Source organism: Nicotiana tabacum, chromosome 1 (genome assembly GCF_000715075.1).
Source record: "Nicotiana tabacum cultivar K326 chromosome 1, ASM71507v2, whole genome shotgun sequence".
NCBI classification, from domain to species: domain Eukaryota; kingdom Viridiplantae; phylum Streptophyta; class Magnoliopsida; order Solanales; family Solanaceae; genus Nicotiana; species Nicotiana tabacum.
The window spans coordinates 57,033,764-57,044,927 of record NC_134080.1 but is presented as its reverse complement, the minus strand read 5'-3'; the positions used below and the strand labels follow the sequence as shown (position 1 = coordinate 57,044,927).

The 11,164-nt window shown below is 32.5% G+C and overlaps 1 non-coding gene across 1 annotated transcript; it reads left to right on the top strand.

The window, feature by feature from the left end:
• The first annotated feature begins 8,354 nt into the window (after positions 1-8,354).
• On the top strand, positions 8,355-8,461 carry LOC142165047 (small nucleolar RNA R71). Its single transcript, XR_012696069.1, has one exon. It is a non-coding gene; the product is annotated as a small nucleolar RNA R71 (small nucleolar RNA).
• Positions 8,462-11,164: the final 2,703 nt, after the last annotated feature.

Here is an 11,164-nt window from a genome sequence, read left to right as displayed (position 1 = left end):
AGGGATCTCATCACACCTCTTCTCCATGAGCAATAACTAAATCCATCAAAGGGAATAGGAACTAGGGCTATTCCCGGATTATCATAAGGATGCATGTAAAAGGACTGCTAGTGCCAACAATTGGCTGATTAGGAGATTCAACCATCGTTGATGTAGACTGTTCATTATCTCCGTCAGTAGCCATTTCTTACAAGGAGTAAAATTCAACTAATCAACCAGCACAAAATTCTAATTACAGATCTAGAATTCTGACAGAGGATTATAAGAGAAATGTATTGAAATCGATGAGATCAAAGTATGCATGCACATGATCAAAACAAAATCGAGGATGATGAAACTAGATTCATCAGATCTGGGAAAATAAAACAAAACTTCTGACCTTGCTCTGATACCATATCAGAATTCCGGCAATGGAACAATAGTTTCTTCCTTAGTTGAGCTAATAATGCAGCAACAACAATGGCGAAAGCTTAGTACCATAAGCTCGAAGTTATTCGATGCGGAGAAAAGAACATTCTGGAAGAGAACTAATTTCTATCTCATTCATTCAAAATCTATGTAAACTAATGGAACTCCTCCCACTATATACAGGTATGCAAAGACAGAGCTAAGCTAACTAACTAAGCACTAACTAACAGCTGTCTATACTCGACTGACGAGGCCAATGTGTATAGGATTTTTCTGCTCGTGCTTTGTCAAATTCTAGTATAGTTTATGATATCGTTCCACAGAGATTGGAAAATCTATTCTACAAACTTATAATATTTTAGCTACTATCTAAGAGAATCAAATTGATGAAAAGTTTGTGGAATTAAAACTTGTTAAATACTTAACAAAATCAAACAACTTTCGAAGGATTTATAATTTAAAAGAGTTGGGAATCGTTGAATTCACTTGATCATATATTATAATAAAATCTCACTTTCTACATGTATTTCTCTAAAGGATAATTGCTTATTGCTAATACAATTATATCTTATCTCACCAAGAATTAATCAACTAATAACACTCCGTGAGGTTATGTAATTAAGTGAGTTAAAACTGATGACGTTTAAATCGAAATATCTTCTGGTTTGAATTGTGCTAAAAGATAGTAAAAACTTCGTGAGAATATTTTTACTAAATCAATACTCCTGCGACTACAATTCCTCCGTTTGAATTAAAATTGAGGCAAGCAAGATTACCGACTTTTAATAATAGCTTCCTAATAACCACTTTCACTTCACTATTTTATTCAATAGTTACTATATATTAATTTTGCTCCGTGAGAATTACAAAATTAATATGAGAATAATTTAAAGATAAATATATAGAAGTGATAACAATGATTAGTTAAAAACTATTATTATAGCACAATATAAAATATAAATAGAAAGTTCCAATTCAAGAATGTATTAAAACTGAGATAGTATATATATATATCAAGCTTCATCAACTATCCCAACAAAAAAAGATTACTCCATTATGAAGTAAGAAAAAACTAATTTAGGAACAAAGAACTTATGAAGAAATATTATTCTTCTAAAAGAAAGACAACTAGTAGCAAATACTAAAGACAAAGAGAGAGACCAAAGATTAGTTTTCTCCTGTAAGACTCTATGTCTTCTTTCCAACATTCACTCTCTATTTATAGAGTTTTTTTGCCTAAGATTCTTCATAGTTGCAACTATAGAAATTGTAGTTGCAACTATGGCCTTATCAATTTCTTCCTTTTGCAGAGAAAGACTATAGTTTCTACTATAGTTCTATAGTTGCAACTATGTGATTTCCTTCATGATTCCCAATTGTTATCGTCGCAACTATGATGCTTTAGTCCATTTGCTTCTTCATTCCCAGTTGACTACTCAATTCCCACCTTTTTTGCTTCTTTTCTTCGATTTTCATACGCTCTTTCTCCTGCGAAGTATGTTAGAAAATATGGGAGAATATGATATATTTATTCATGTTTTATTTAAAATCTTTAATATTTAACATATAAAAATATATGAATAAATTATACTCATCAAATTCCCCCATGCTTGAATATTTGCTCGTCCTCGAGGGAAAAAAAATTTCTAATGATAATATATATACATATAATTTTTTTTTAACTAAAATATTTTCTTCAAAAACTTTTGGTCTTTGTAGGGTAGAAAATTTATTCAAAATAACTTCTTCCATCATGCCAAATGATTAATCTTTTAAACTTCACCAAATTTTTTACCTTGCTTCTGATTTTATTTTTGAAAAGAATAAAATTTGCATTCTTTTTCTCTTGAATCTTTCAGAATGGATGACTTTATTATCACACTTTTTGAATATCACAATTCTTCTTCCATATGCTTGCTCTCCATGTTAATCTCCACTAATATAGATTCAACACTGATTTTTGAAATCTATTTAGGACTTTTTCTTGGCTTATAATGTCAGGCTTCAGGCTGGTAGGATAAAAATATTTTTGTAGTGATTTTTCTTCTTCCAGCTTGGAGCAAGTTTTCCTTGATACTAATTATTCCACCTTTTTTCCAGTATTTTTGTATTTCCTTTTTTTTTTTTTTTATAAAGAGATATAAGAATATACACACACTTTTATATTATATCTCTCTCTCTTTTTTTCTGTTTCGTGCCTTGCACAATCTTTCTTTTCTTTTTCTAACAAACATTACGTATCATGGCTGGAAGAAGAAATAACTATAATAGTAATATACATCTCTTTTTTCTTTTCTTTTTTTTCTTTTGGGGGTTTATAGACCATGGTATTTTAAAAAAATAGGATAATGGCTCAAAGATAGGTTCTAAGAGGTAAAAGCTTCATTTATTTTCTTGGAGAGAATAAACTAAAAGAGGCTAAAAGGTGTATCAAAGAAAGCCTAATTTCATCTTTCAAGGATCAGTGTCATCCATTATTTCGCCTCGAAGAACATTTAGAGCAAGTTCTAGAAAAATTATTGAGTATACCTTCTTGTGATAATAACTTTTCTCAATTCCTTTGATCTCGCGAGTTGGAGACGCTAGTTTTTGCCTTCACAAAATTAAAGTCATAGGCATGGATCTGATATGATAATGAAAAAAAGACTTAATATTTGAGCACAATAGAAAGAATTTATTTTACTAATTAAAAACCTACAGCGACACAATCATTTAAGAAGAAAAAATTTATTATAACGGTATAGAATATATAAATTATATATAATTTATAAATGCATAAAGTACTAAAGAAATTTTTGAAAAAATAAATTAAAAATCTTTTTAGCTTTTAAATTTACAGTCACAGAAGAAAGCTTGAAAGAAACTGTAACTACACATGTTCTATGTGTAATAGACTGGACTAATTTAACACCTTAACAGTCATGGGGTCCTGGTTGTGATATAAACCAAAAAATTTACCTGATCCAATAACTAATTTACACAATCAGGATGTTAACCAACCAGGCATACCGACCACCATGAAATTACTCCTGTATAGATGGCTCTGTTTTTGTAGAGGCCTTCATGGGATGTCCCGGTTGTATAATAATCTGGATATTAACCAGATCAATTGGTTAAGCATTTATTCGTATAAATTATATTGGGCTTATGAGGTTCCATTGCTTCACCCTCAATGGCTACAGGTAAAGAAATTATAGTTCTGAGTTTAATGTCATCAGCTCGACTTATTAACAGCGGAATGTTTAGGCTATCAAGGTTACCAATGGTCGTTGCTCAAAATGGCCTCCTAAATACAACTTTAACCTGTGACCATTTACCTTAAATGTGTCTCCTCCATTGATCTGTTGAATTTCAATTGCCCCATATGGAGTAATATCTGTAACATTATAAGGACCTGTCCACCCGGATTTTAATTTTCCTGGAAATAGCCTCAGCCTGCTATTACAAAGAAGTACTTGATCTCCAATTTTGAAACTTTTTTGTCGGATCAAATTGTCATGCCATATTTTTGTTTTTTCTTTGAATATTCTGGCATTTTCATAAGCTTCCAACCTCAGTTCTTCTAATTCATTAACCTGAAAAAAATCTCTTTTTACCAGCAGAGATTAATTCAAAGTTTAATGCTTTTAGTGCCCAAAAAGCTTTGTGTTCTAATTCAACTGGCAAATGGAAAGCTTTTCCAAAGACTAATTTATATGAGGATGTTCCAATTGGCGTTTTGAACGCCGTTCGGTATGCCCATAATGCATCATCTAATTTTAAAGACCAGTCTTTTCTTGAAATTCCAACCGTTTTTTCTAGAATTCTTTTTAATTCGCGGTTGGAAACCTCAACTTGCCCCTGTGTTTGAGCATGATATGGTGTTCCAGTTTTGTTAGTCACACCATATTTTGATAGCAAAGTAGAAAATTGCTTATTCATGAAATGAGTTCCTTGATCACTAATGATGACTCGAGGTGTGCCAAATCTAGTAAAAATATTTTTTCTAAGAAAATTACACACTGTATTAGCATCATTCTTCCTTGTGGGGATGGATTCAACTCATCTTGATACATAATCCACAGCCACAAGGATATATTCAAATGAATGAGAAGAAGGAAAAGGACCCATGAAATCTATTCCCCAAACATCAAATATTTCACATACCTGTATTGATTGTAATGGCATCTCATCTCTCTTAGTGATATTACCTGTTTTCTGACACTTGTCACATTGTGCCACATATGCTCGGGCATCTTTGAAGACTATTGGCCAGAAAAATCCGGCCTCCAATACTTTAAATGTCGTACGGTTTGCAGCATAATGACCTCCAATTGCTCCATCATGACAGTGATACAAAATTCTGGTCATCTCTTCTTCAGGTACACACCTCCTAATGATATTATCTGCACAAATTTTGAACAAGTAAGGTTCATTCCACAAATAATACTTAGCATCAGAAATAAGTTTTTTTCTCTGCTGGTAAGAGAGATCTTAGGGTGTCCATCTTCCAACCACGTAGTTAGCAATATCTGCGAACCAGGCTGGTTGAGTCACAACAGAGTCAACTGAAAAATGTGTTCATCAGAAAATTCTTCTTTTATCTCGTTGAACTCAAGGGGAGGGTCTTCTAGTCTAGACAAATGGTCAGCTACCTGATTCTCTGTTCCTTTTTTGTCTTTTATCTCAAGGTCAAATTCTTGCAGAAGTAAAATCCATCTTAACAATCTAGGTCGAGCATCTTTTTTGGCTAAGAGGTATTTTAAAGCTCCATGGTCAGTAAAAACAGTCACCTTTGTTCATATCAAATAAGAACGAAATTTATCAAATGCAAATACTATAGCCAATAACTCTTTTTCTGTTGTGGCATAATTCAGTTGAGCCTCATTTAGTGTTTTACTGGCATAGTAAATGGAACGAAAAATCTTATCCTTTCTTTGGCCTAAAACAGCTCCAACTGCTGCATCACTAGCATCACACATAACCTCAAAAGGTTGACTCCAATCAGGGGACACAACTACAAGGGCAGTTGATAATTTTTCCTTAAGGGTGTCAAAAGCTATTATACAATCACCTGAAAAATCAAACTTAACATCTTTCATCAAGAGGCTAGTCAGAGGTTTTGAAATCTTTGAAAAATCCTTTATGAACCGTCTGTAAAAACCTGTATGACCTAGAAAGCTTCTAATGTCTTTAACAGTTGTAGGAGGGGGTAATCCTGCTATAAGATTAATTTTAGCCTTATCAACTTCTATCCCATTAGCAGTAATTTTATGTCCTAAAACAATTCCCTCTGTAACCATAAAATGACATTTTTCCCAATTCCGAATCAAGTTTGTCTCTTCACATCTCTTAAGAACTAAAGTCAAGTGGTAAAGACAATCTTCAAATGTTTTGCCAAAGAGTGTAAAATCATCTATAAAAATTTCAAGAAATTTTTCAGTCATGTCAAAAAAAATTGCTGACATGCAACGCTGAAATGTAGCAGGGGCATTGCACAGACCAAATGGCATTCTCTTATAGGCATGTGTGCCATGAGGACATATGAAAGTTGTCTTATCCTGATCTTCGGGTGCAATTGGTATTTGGTTATACCCTGAATAGCCATCAAGAAAATAGTAAAAACCATTTCCTGCAATTCTTTCTAACATTTGATCAATAAATGGTAAAGGAAAATGATCTTTTCTAGTAGTATCATTGAGACGTCTATAATCAATATAGACTCTCCATCCTGTAACAATCCTCGTAGGTATGAGTTCATTATTTTCATTCTTTATAACTGTCATACCTCCTTTCTTTGGTACTACCTGAACTGGACTTACCCAAGGGCTATCTAAAATTGGATAAATAATACATGCAGCTAGAAGCTTGACAATCTCCTTTTTCACCACTTCCTGCATTGTAGGATTCAATCTCCTTTGGGGTTGGATTATTGGCTTGTAGCTATCCTCCATGAGGATTCTATGCGTACAAATTGCTGGACTAATCCCTTTGATATCCTCTACAGTCCACCCTAAGGCTCCTTTGTGTACATTTAAGACTTGAATTAGTCTTTCTTCTTGTTCTGCAGTCAAAGAAGATGAAATAATTCTTGCTCAAGATAAACATATTTTAAATGAGAAGGAAGAACTTTGAGTTCAATTTTTGGTTGAACTTCTTCTGATTGCATCTCCTTATCCTTAGAATCTTTTTCCAGTATTTCAGCTTCTATCCTAATTGTGGGATCATCATCTTGTGCGGTGCCTGATTTGGTCAAACATCATTCCACTGAGTCTGAAATTAATTGATCATCTTTGAATTCATCTGCAAGATCACTAATCATGTCAATAGAAAAGCATGAAGATGATGCCTCATCTCCTGAAAATCTTAGTTTCTTTTGCATATAAAAAACGATTATTTCTTCATCAACTCTCAAGATTAGTTTCCCTTGGTGAACATCTATGATTGATCTTCCTGTAGCAAGAAATGCTCTACATAAAATTATCGGTTCATCAGGACATTCTTTCATTTCAAGTACTATAAAATCTACAGGGAAAACAAACTTATCTACTCTTACAAGCACATTTTTAATTATTCCTTTAGGTTTCTTAGTACTTTGATCTGCAAACTGAAGAGAAACACCTATGTCCTTCATTTCACCAAGATCCAATTTTCTAAAGATAGAAAATGGCATCAAATTTATTGAAACTCCAGAATCGCAATGTGCTTTTTCAAAATATACACCTCCCAAAGTGCATGGAATGGTAAAACTGTCGGGATCACCAAGTTTTGTGGTAGCTTATTTTGAAGTATAGCACTGCATTTTTCAGTAAGCATTACCGCAAAAACATCTTCCAATTTCCTTTTACTTGACAAAATTTCTTTTAAAAATTTAGCATATGAAGGCATTTGCAACAAAGCATCAGTAAAAGGAATATTAATATGAATATGTTTTAAGATTTCCAAAAACTTTGCAAATTGACCATCAAGCTTTTCTCATTTTATTTTTTGTGGAAAAGGAATTGTCACAGGTGGGGTAGTCATTTTTTCAGAAAAGTTTTCTTCCTTATTCTTTATTTCTTTCTCCTTTGATGGTTCAGATGGTTTTTCAATATTCTTACCCTTGTCTACCTGTTGGTCTATCTGGTTCTTTTCTTGTCTGTCTGCATAAGGTTCATCAAGTTCTTTACCTGATCGTAAAGTGATGGCCTAAAGGTGCTCCTTTGGATTTTTCTCTGTATTGCTTGGTAAGGGACCCTGAATCTTTTCTGACACAAGAGCTGCCAATTGACTTAACTGAATTTTCAAATTTTGAGGGATGAATTTTGGCTTTCCATCTTTTCATCAGTGACCTTAATATACTTGTACAAAAGGTCATCAAGACTTGGATGAGCTTGTTGGGGCCTCTGTTGGTATGACCCTGCTTATTGATATGGTCCTGCTTGCTGATAAGGTCGTAACTCGGTTGCCCACGATTTTGACTCTGGTATCCCGGCAGACCTTGTACCTGTTGTTTCTGGAAGTTTTGAAAGTTTTGTGCACCATTTGGGTTACTCCACGGAAATCCTGGATGCTTTTATGCCATTGGACTCCCAAAAGGATATGGCTTGTAACCGATGACATTAACTTGTTCATCGGTTTGATTGGTTGCTTGACATTCATAGTTCTGGTGGTTTCCTCCGCACATGTCACAAGCCTCAGATTGGTTTGATTGTTATGGATTCACCTAAAAAGATTCAAACTTTTGTGTCAAAGAAACAATTTGTTGCGTTAGTGTAAAAGCATCAACCTGATTTACCGTAGCAGCCTTTTTAATGATTACACACTCAGATGGTCATTGGATAGCATTCTCAGAAATTTCATTCAATAGTTGCAATGCTTCCTCTGTGGTTTTGCCCATTACAGAACCTCCTGCAGCTGCATCTATCACATTTCTAGCAGAGGATTTTAGCCCGTGATAAAAAATGTACAATTGCATATGTTCAGGAATGTCATGGTGTGGGCATTTTCTTAACATTACCTTTAATCTTTCCCAAGCTTGATAAACTGATTCAATGTCAGTCTGCAAGAAATTAGATATGTCTTGTCTTAACTTTGTATTTTTAGCAGGGGAAAAATATTTGTTTAAAAACTTCTGAGTCATCTGGTCCCATGTCGTAATGGACCCTTGAGGCAAACTTCGCAACCAAGTCTTGGCATCTCCTTTTAAAGAAAAAGGAAATAGCCTTAACTTGATAGCTTCAGGAGGTACTCCATTATACTTAGCAGTTTTTACAAGTTCTAGAAAATCAATTAAATGACTATGTGGGTTTTTACTTGTATCACCAGTGAAGATACAAGATTGTGAATTGTCTGAATCAGGCCAGTCCTGATTTCAAAGTTGTTGGCTGCCACTAGGGGCTTCCTGACACTGGATTCACAGTTGAAGCGAACAGGTCTAGCATAATCCCTAAGGATTCTGTTTGTTGGCCTTGGCGCCACTTCATCAAATTGCTCCTTTATATGGACTGATGGTGGGATCCCAAGTGGATTAATGCCCTCTGCTTCCTGGTTTTCCATTTCTTCACAAGTTGCTCCTTGAGAAGACGATATTTGTTTTTTCCTGCGCAATCAAAGATATCTTTCAATTTCAGGATCGTAATTAGCCAATTCTTTTATAGAAGAGCGGGTTATAAAATACTTAAATTTTGAAAGTAAAAAAAATAAGATTAATTTCTAGTATAGTACTAGTAATTAATAACTAAACTAAAGTAAATTTCAAATATAAATAGTTAGTGAAGAAAAACAAATACCATAATATTATGGATAATAATACTAGTAATTAGTCTTAGTAAAATAAAATAAAAATATAAAACAACGAAACTAACAAGTAAGCATTAGTAGTAATACTAACAATGAATTAAAATTGTATAGTATTGTTAATTATAAGCAAAAGTTGTACTAGTGAATAATAGTGATTAGTAAGAATAATATTGTAGAAGTGCTAATACTAACAATAACAATATAATATTACAGAAAAATAATTATAAATAAACAATGATAAGAAAATAATAATATGTAACAACAAACTATATTGAAAATTAAAAATAAAAATACGTCGAAGTACTGGCAATGAGAAAAAAAATTATATAAGAGGTGATAGTACTAATAATAATTACACTAAATATAATGAAGGAAAGCTAATGATAGCAATAATAGGAAGAAGTACTAATATATTTTTTTTCTTTTTAAAGTGTTGTTACAAAAAGAAAATGATAATATTAATATTACAGTAGTAGTTATAGTACTACTTAGTAATTAGTGATAATAGTAACAGATAAATAACAATAATAAGGTCTCAAATTAGTAACAAAATTTAATCTGAAGTAGATGTACACTAATCCCCGGTAACGACGCCAAAAATTTGACGAGGCCAATGTGTATAGGATTTTCTTGCTCGTGCTTTGTCAAATTCTAGTATAGCTTATGATATCGTCCCACAGAGATTGGAAAATCTATTCTACAGACTTATAATATTTTAGCTACTATTTAAGAGAATCAGATTGATTAAAAGTTTATGGAATTAAAACTTGTTAAATACTTAACAAAATCAAACAACTTTCGAAAGATTTATAATTTAAAAGAGTTGGGAATCGTTGAATTCACTTGATAATATATTATAATAAAATCTCACTTTCTACATGTATTTCTCTAAAGGATAATTGTTTATTGCTAATACAATTATATCTTATCTCATCAAGAATTAATCAACTAATAACACTCTGTGAGGTTATGTAATTAAGTGAGTTAAAACTGGTGACGTTTAAATCGAAATATCTTCTGGTTTGAATTGTGCTAATAGATAGTAAAATCTTCGTGAGAATATTTTTACTAAATCAATACTCCTGCGACTACAATTCCTCCGTGAGAATTAAAATTGAGGCAAGCAAGATTACCGACTTTTAATAATAGCTTCCTAATAATCACTTTCACTTCACTATTTTATTCAATAGTTACTATATATTAATTTTACTCCGTGAGAATTACAAAATTAATATGAGAATAACTTAAAGATAAATATATAGAAGTGATAACAATGATTAGTTAAAAACTATTATTATAGCACAATATAAAATATAAATAGAAAGTTCCAATTCAAGAATGTATTAAAACTGAGATAGTATATATATATATCAAGCTTCATCAACTATTAAAACTGAGATAGTATTATAATATATATATCAAGCTTCATCAACTATCCCAATAAAAAAAATTACTCCATTATGAAGTAAGAAAAAGAGCCTAGTTTAGAAATACGAAGAATTAGTAAGATAGTATATATATATATCAAGCTTCATCAACTATCCCAACAAAAAAAGATTACTCCATTATGAAGTAAGAAAAAACTAATTTAGGAACAAAGAACTTATGAAGAAATATTATTCTTCTAAAAGAAAGACAACTAGTAGCAAATACTAAAGACAAAGAGAGAGACCAAAGATTAGTTTTCTCCCGTAAGACTCTATGTCTTCTTTCCAATATTCACTCTCTATTTATAGAGTTTTTTTGCCTAAGATTCTTCATAGTTGCAACTATGGAAATTGTAGTTGCAACTATGGCCTTATCAATTTCTTCCTTTTGCAGAGAAAGACTATATTTTCAGCTATAGTTCTCTAGTTGCAACTATGTGATTTCCTTCATGATTCCCAATTGTTATCGTCGCAACTGTAATGGCCCGATCGGTCGTTTTGAATAAGTACAACCTCGTCTCCCCGTATACTGCTAAATTCATGCTTCATAGTTCTTATGTAACTTGTCG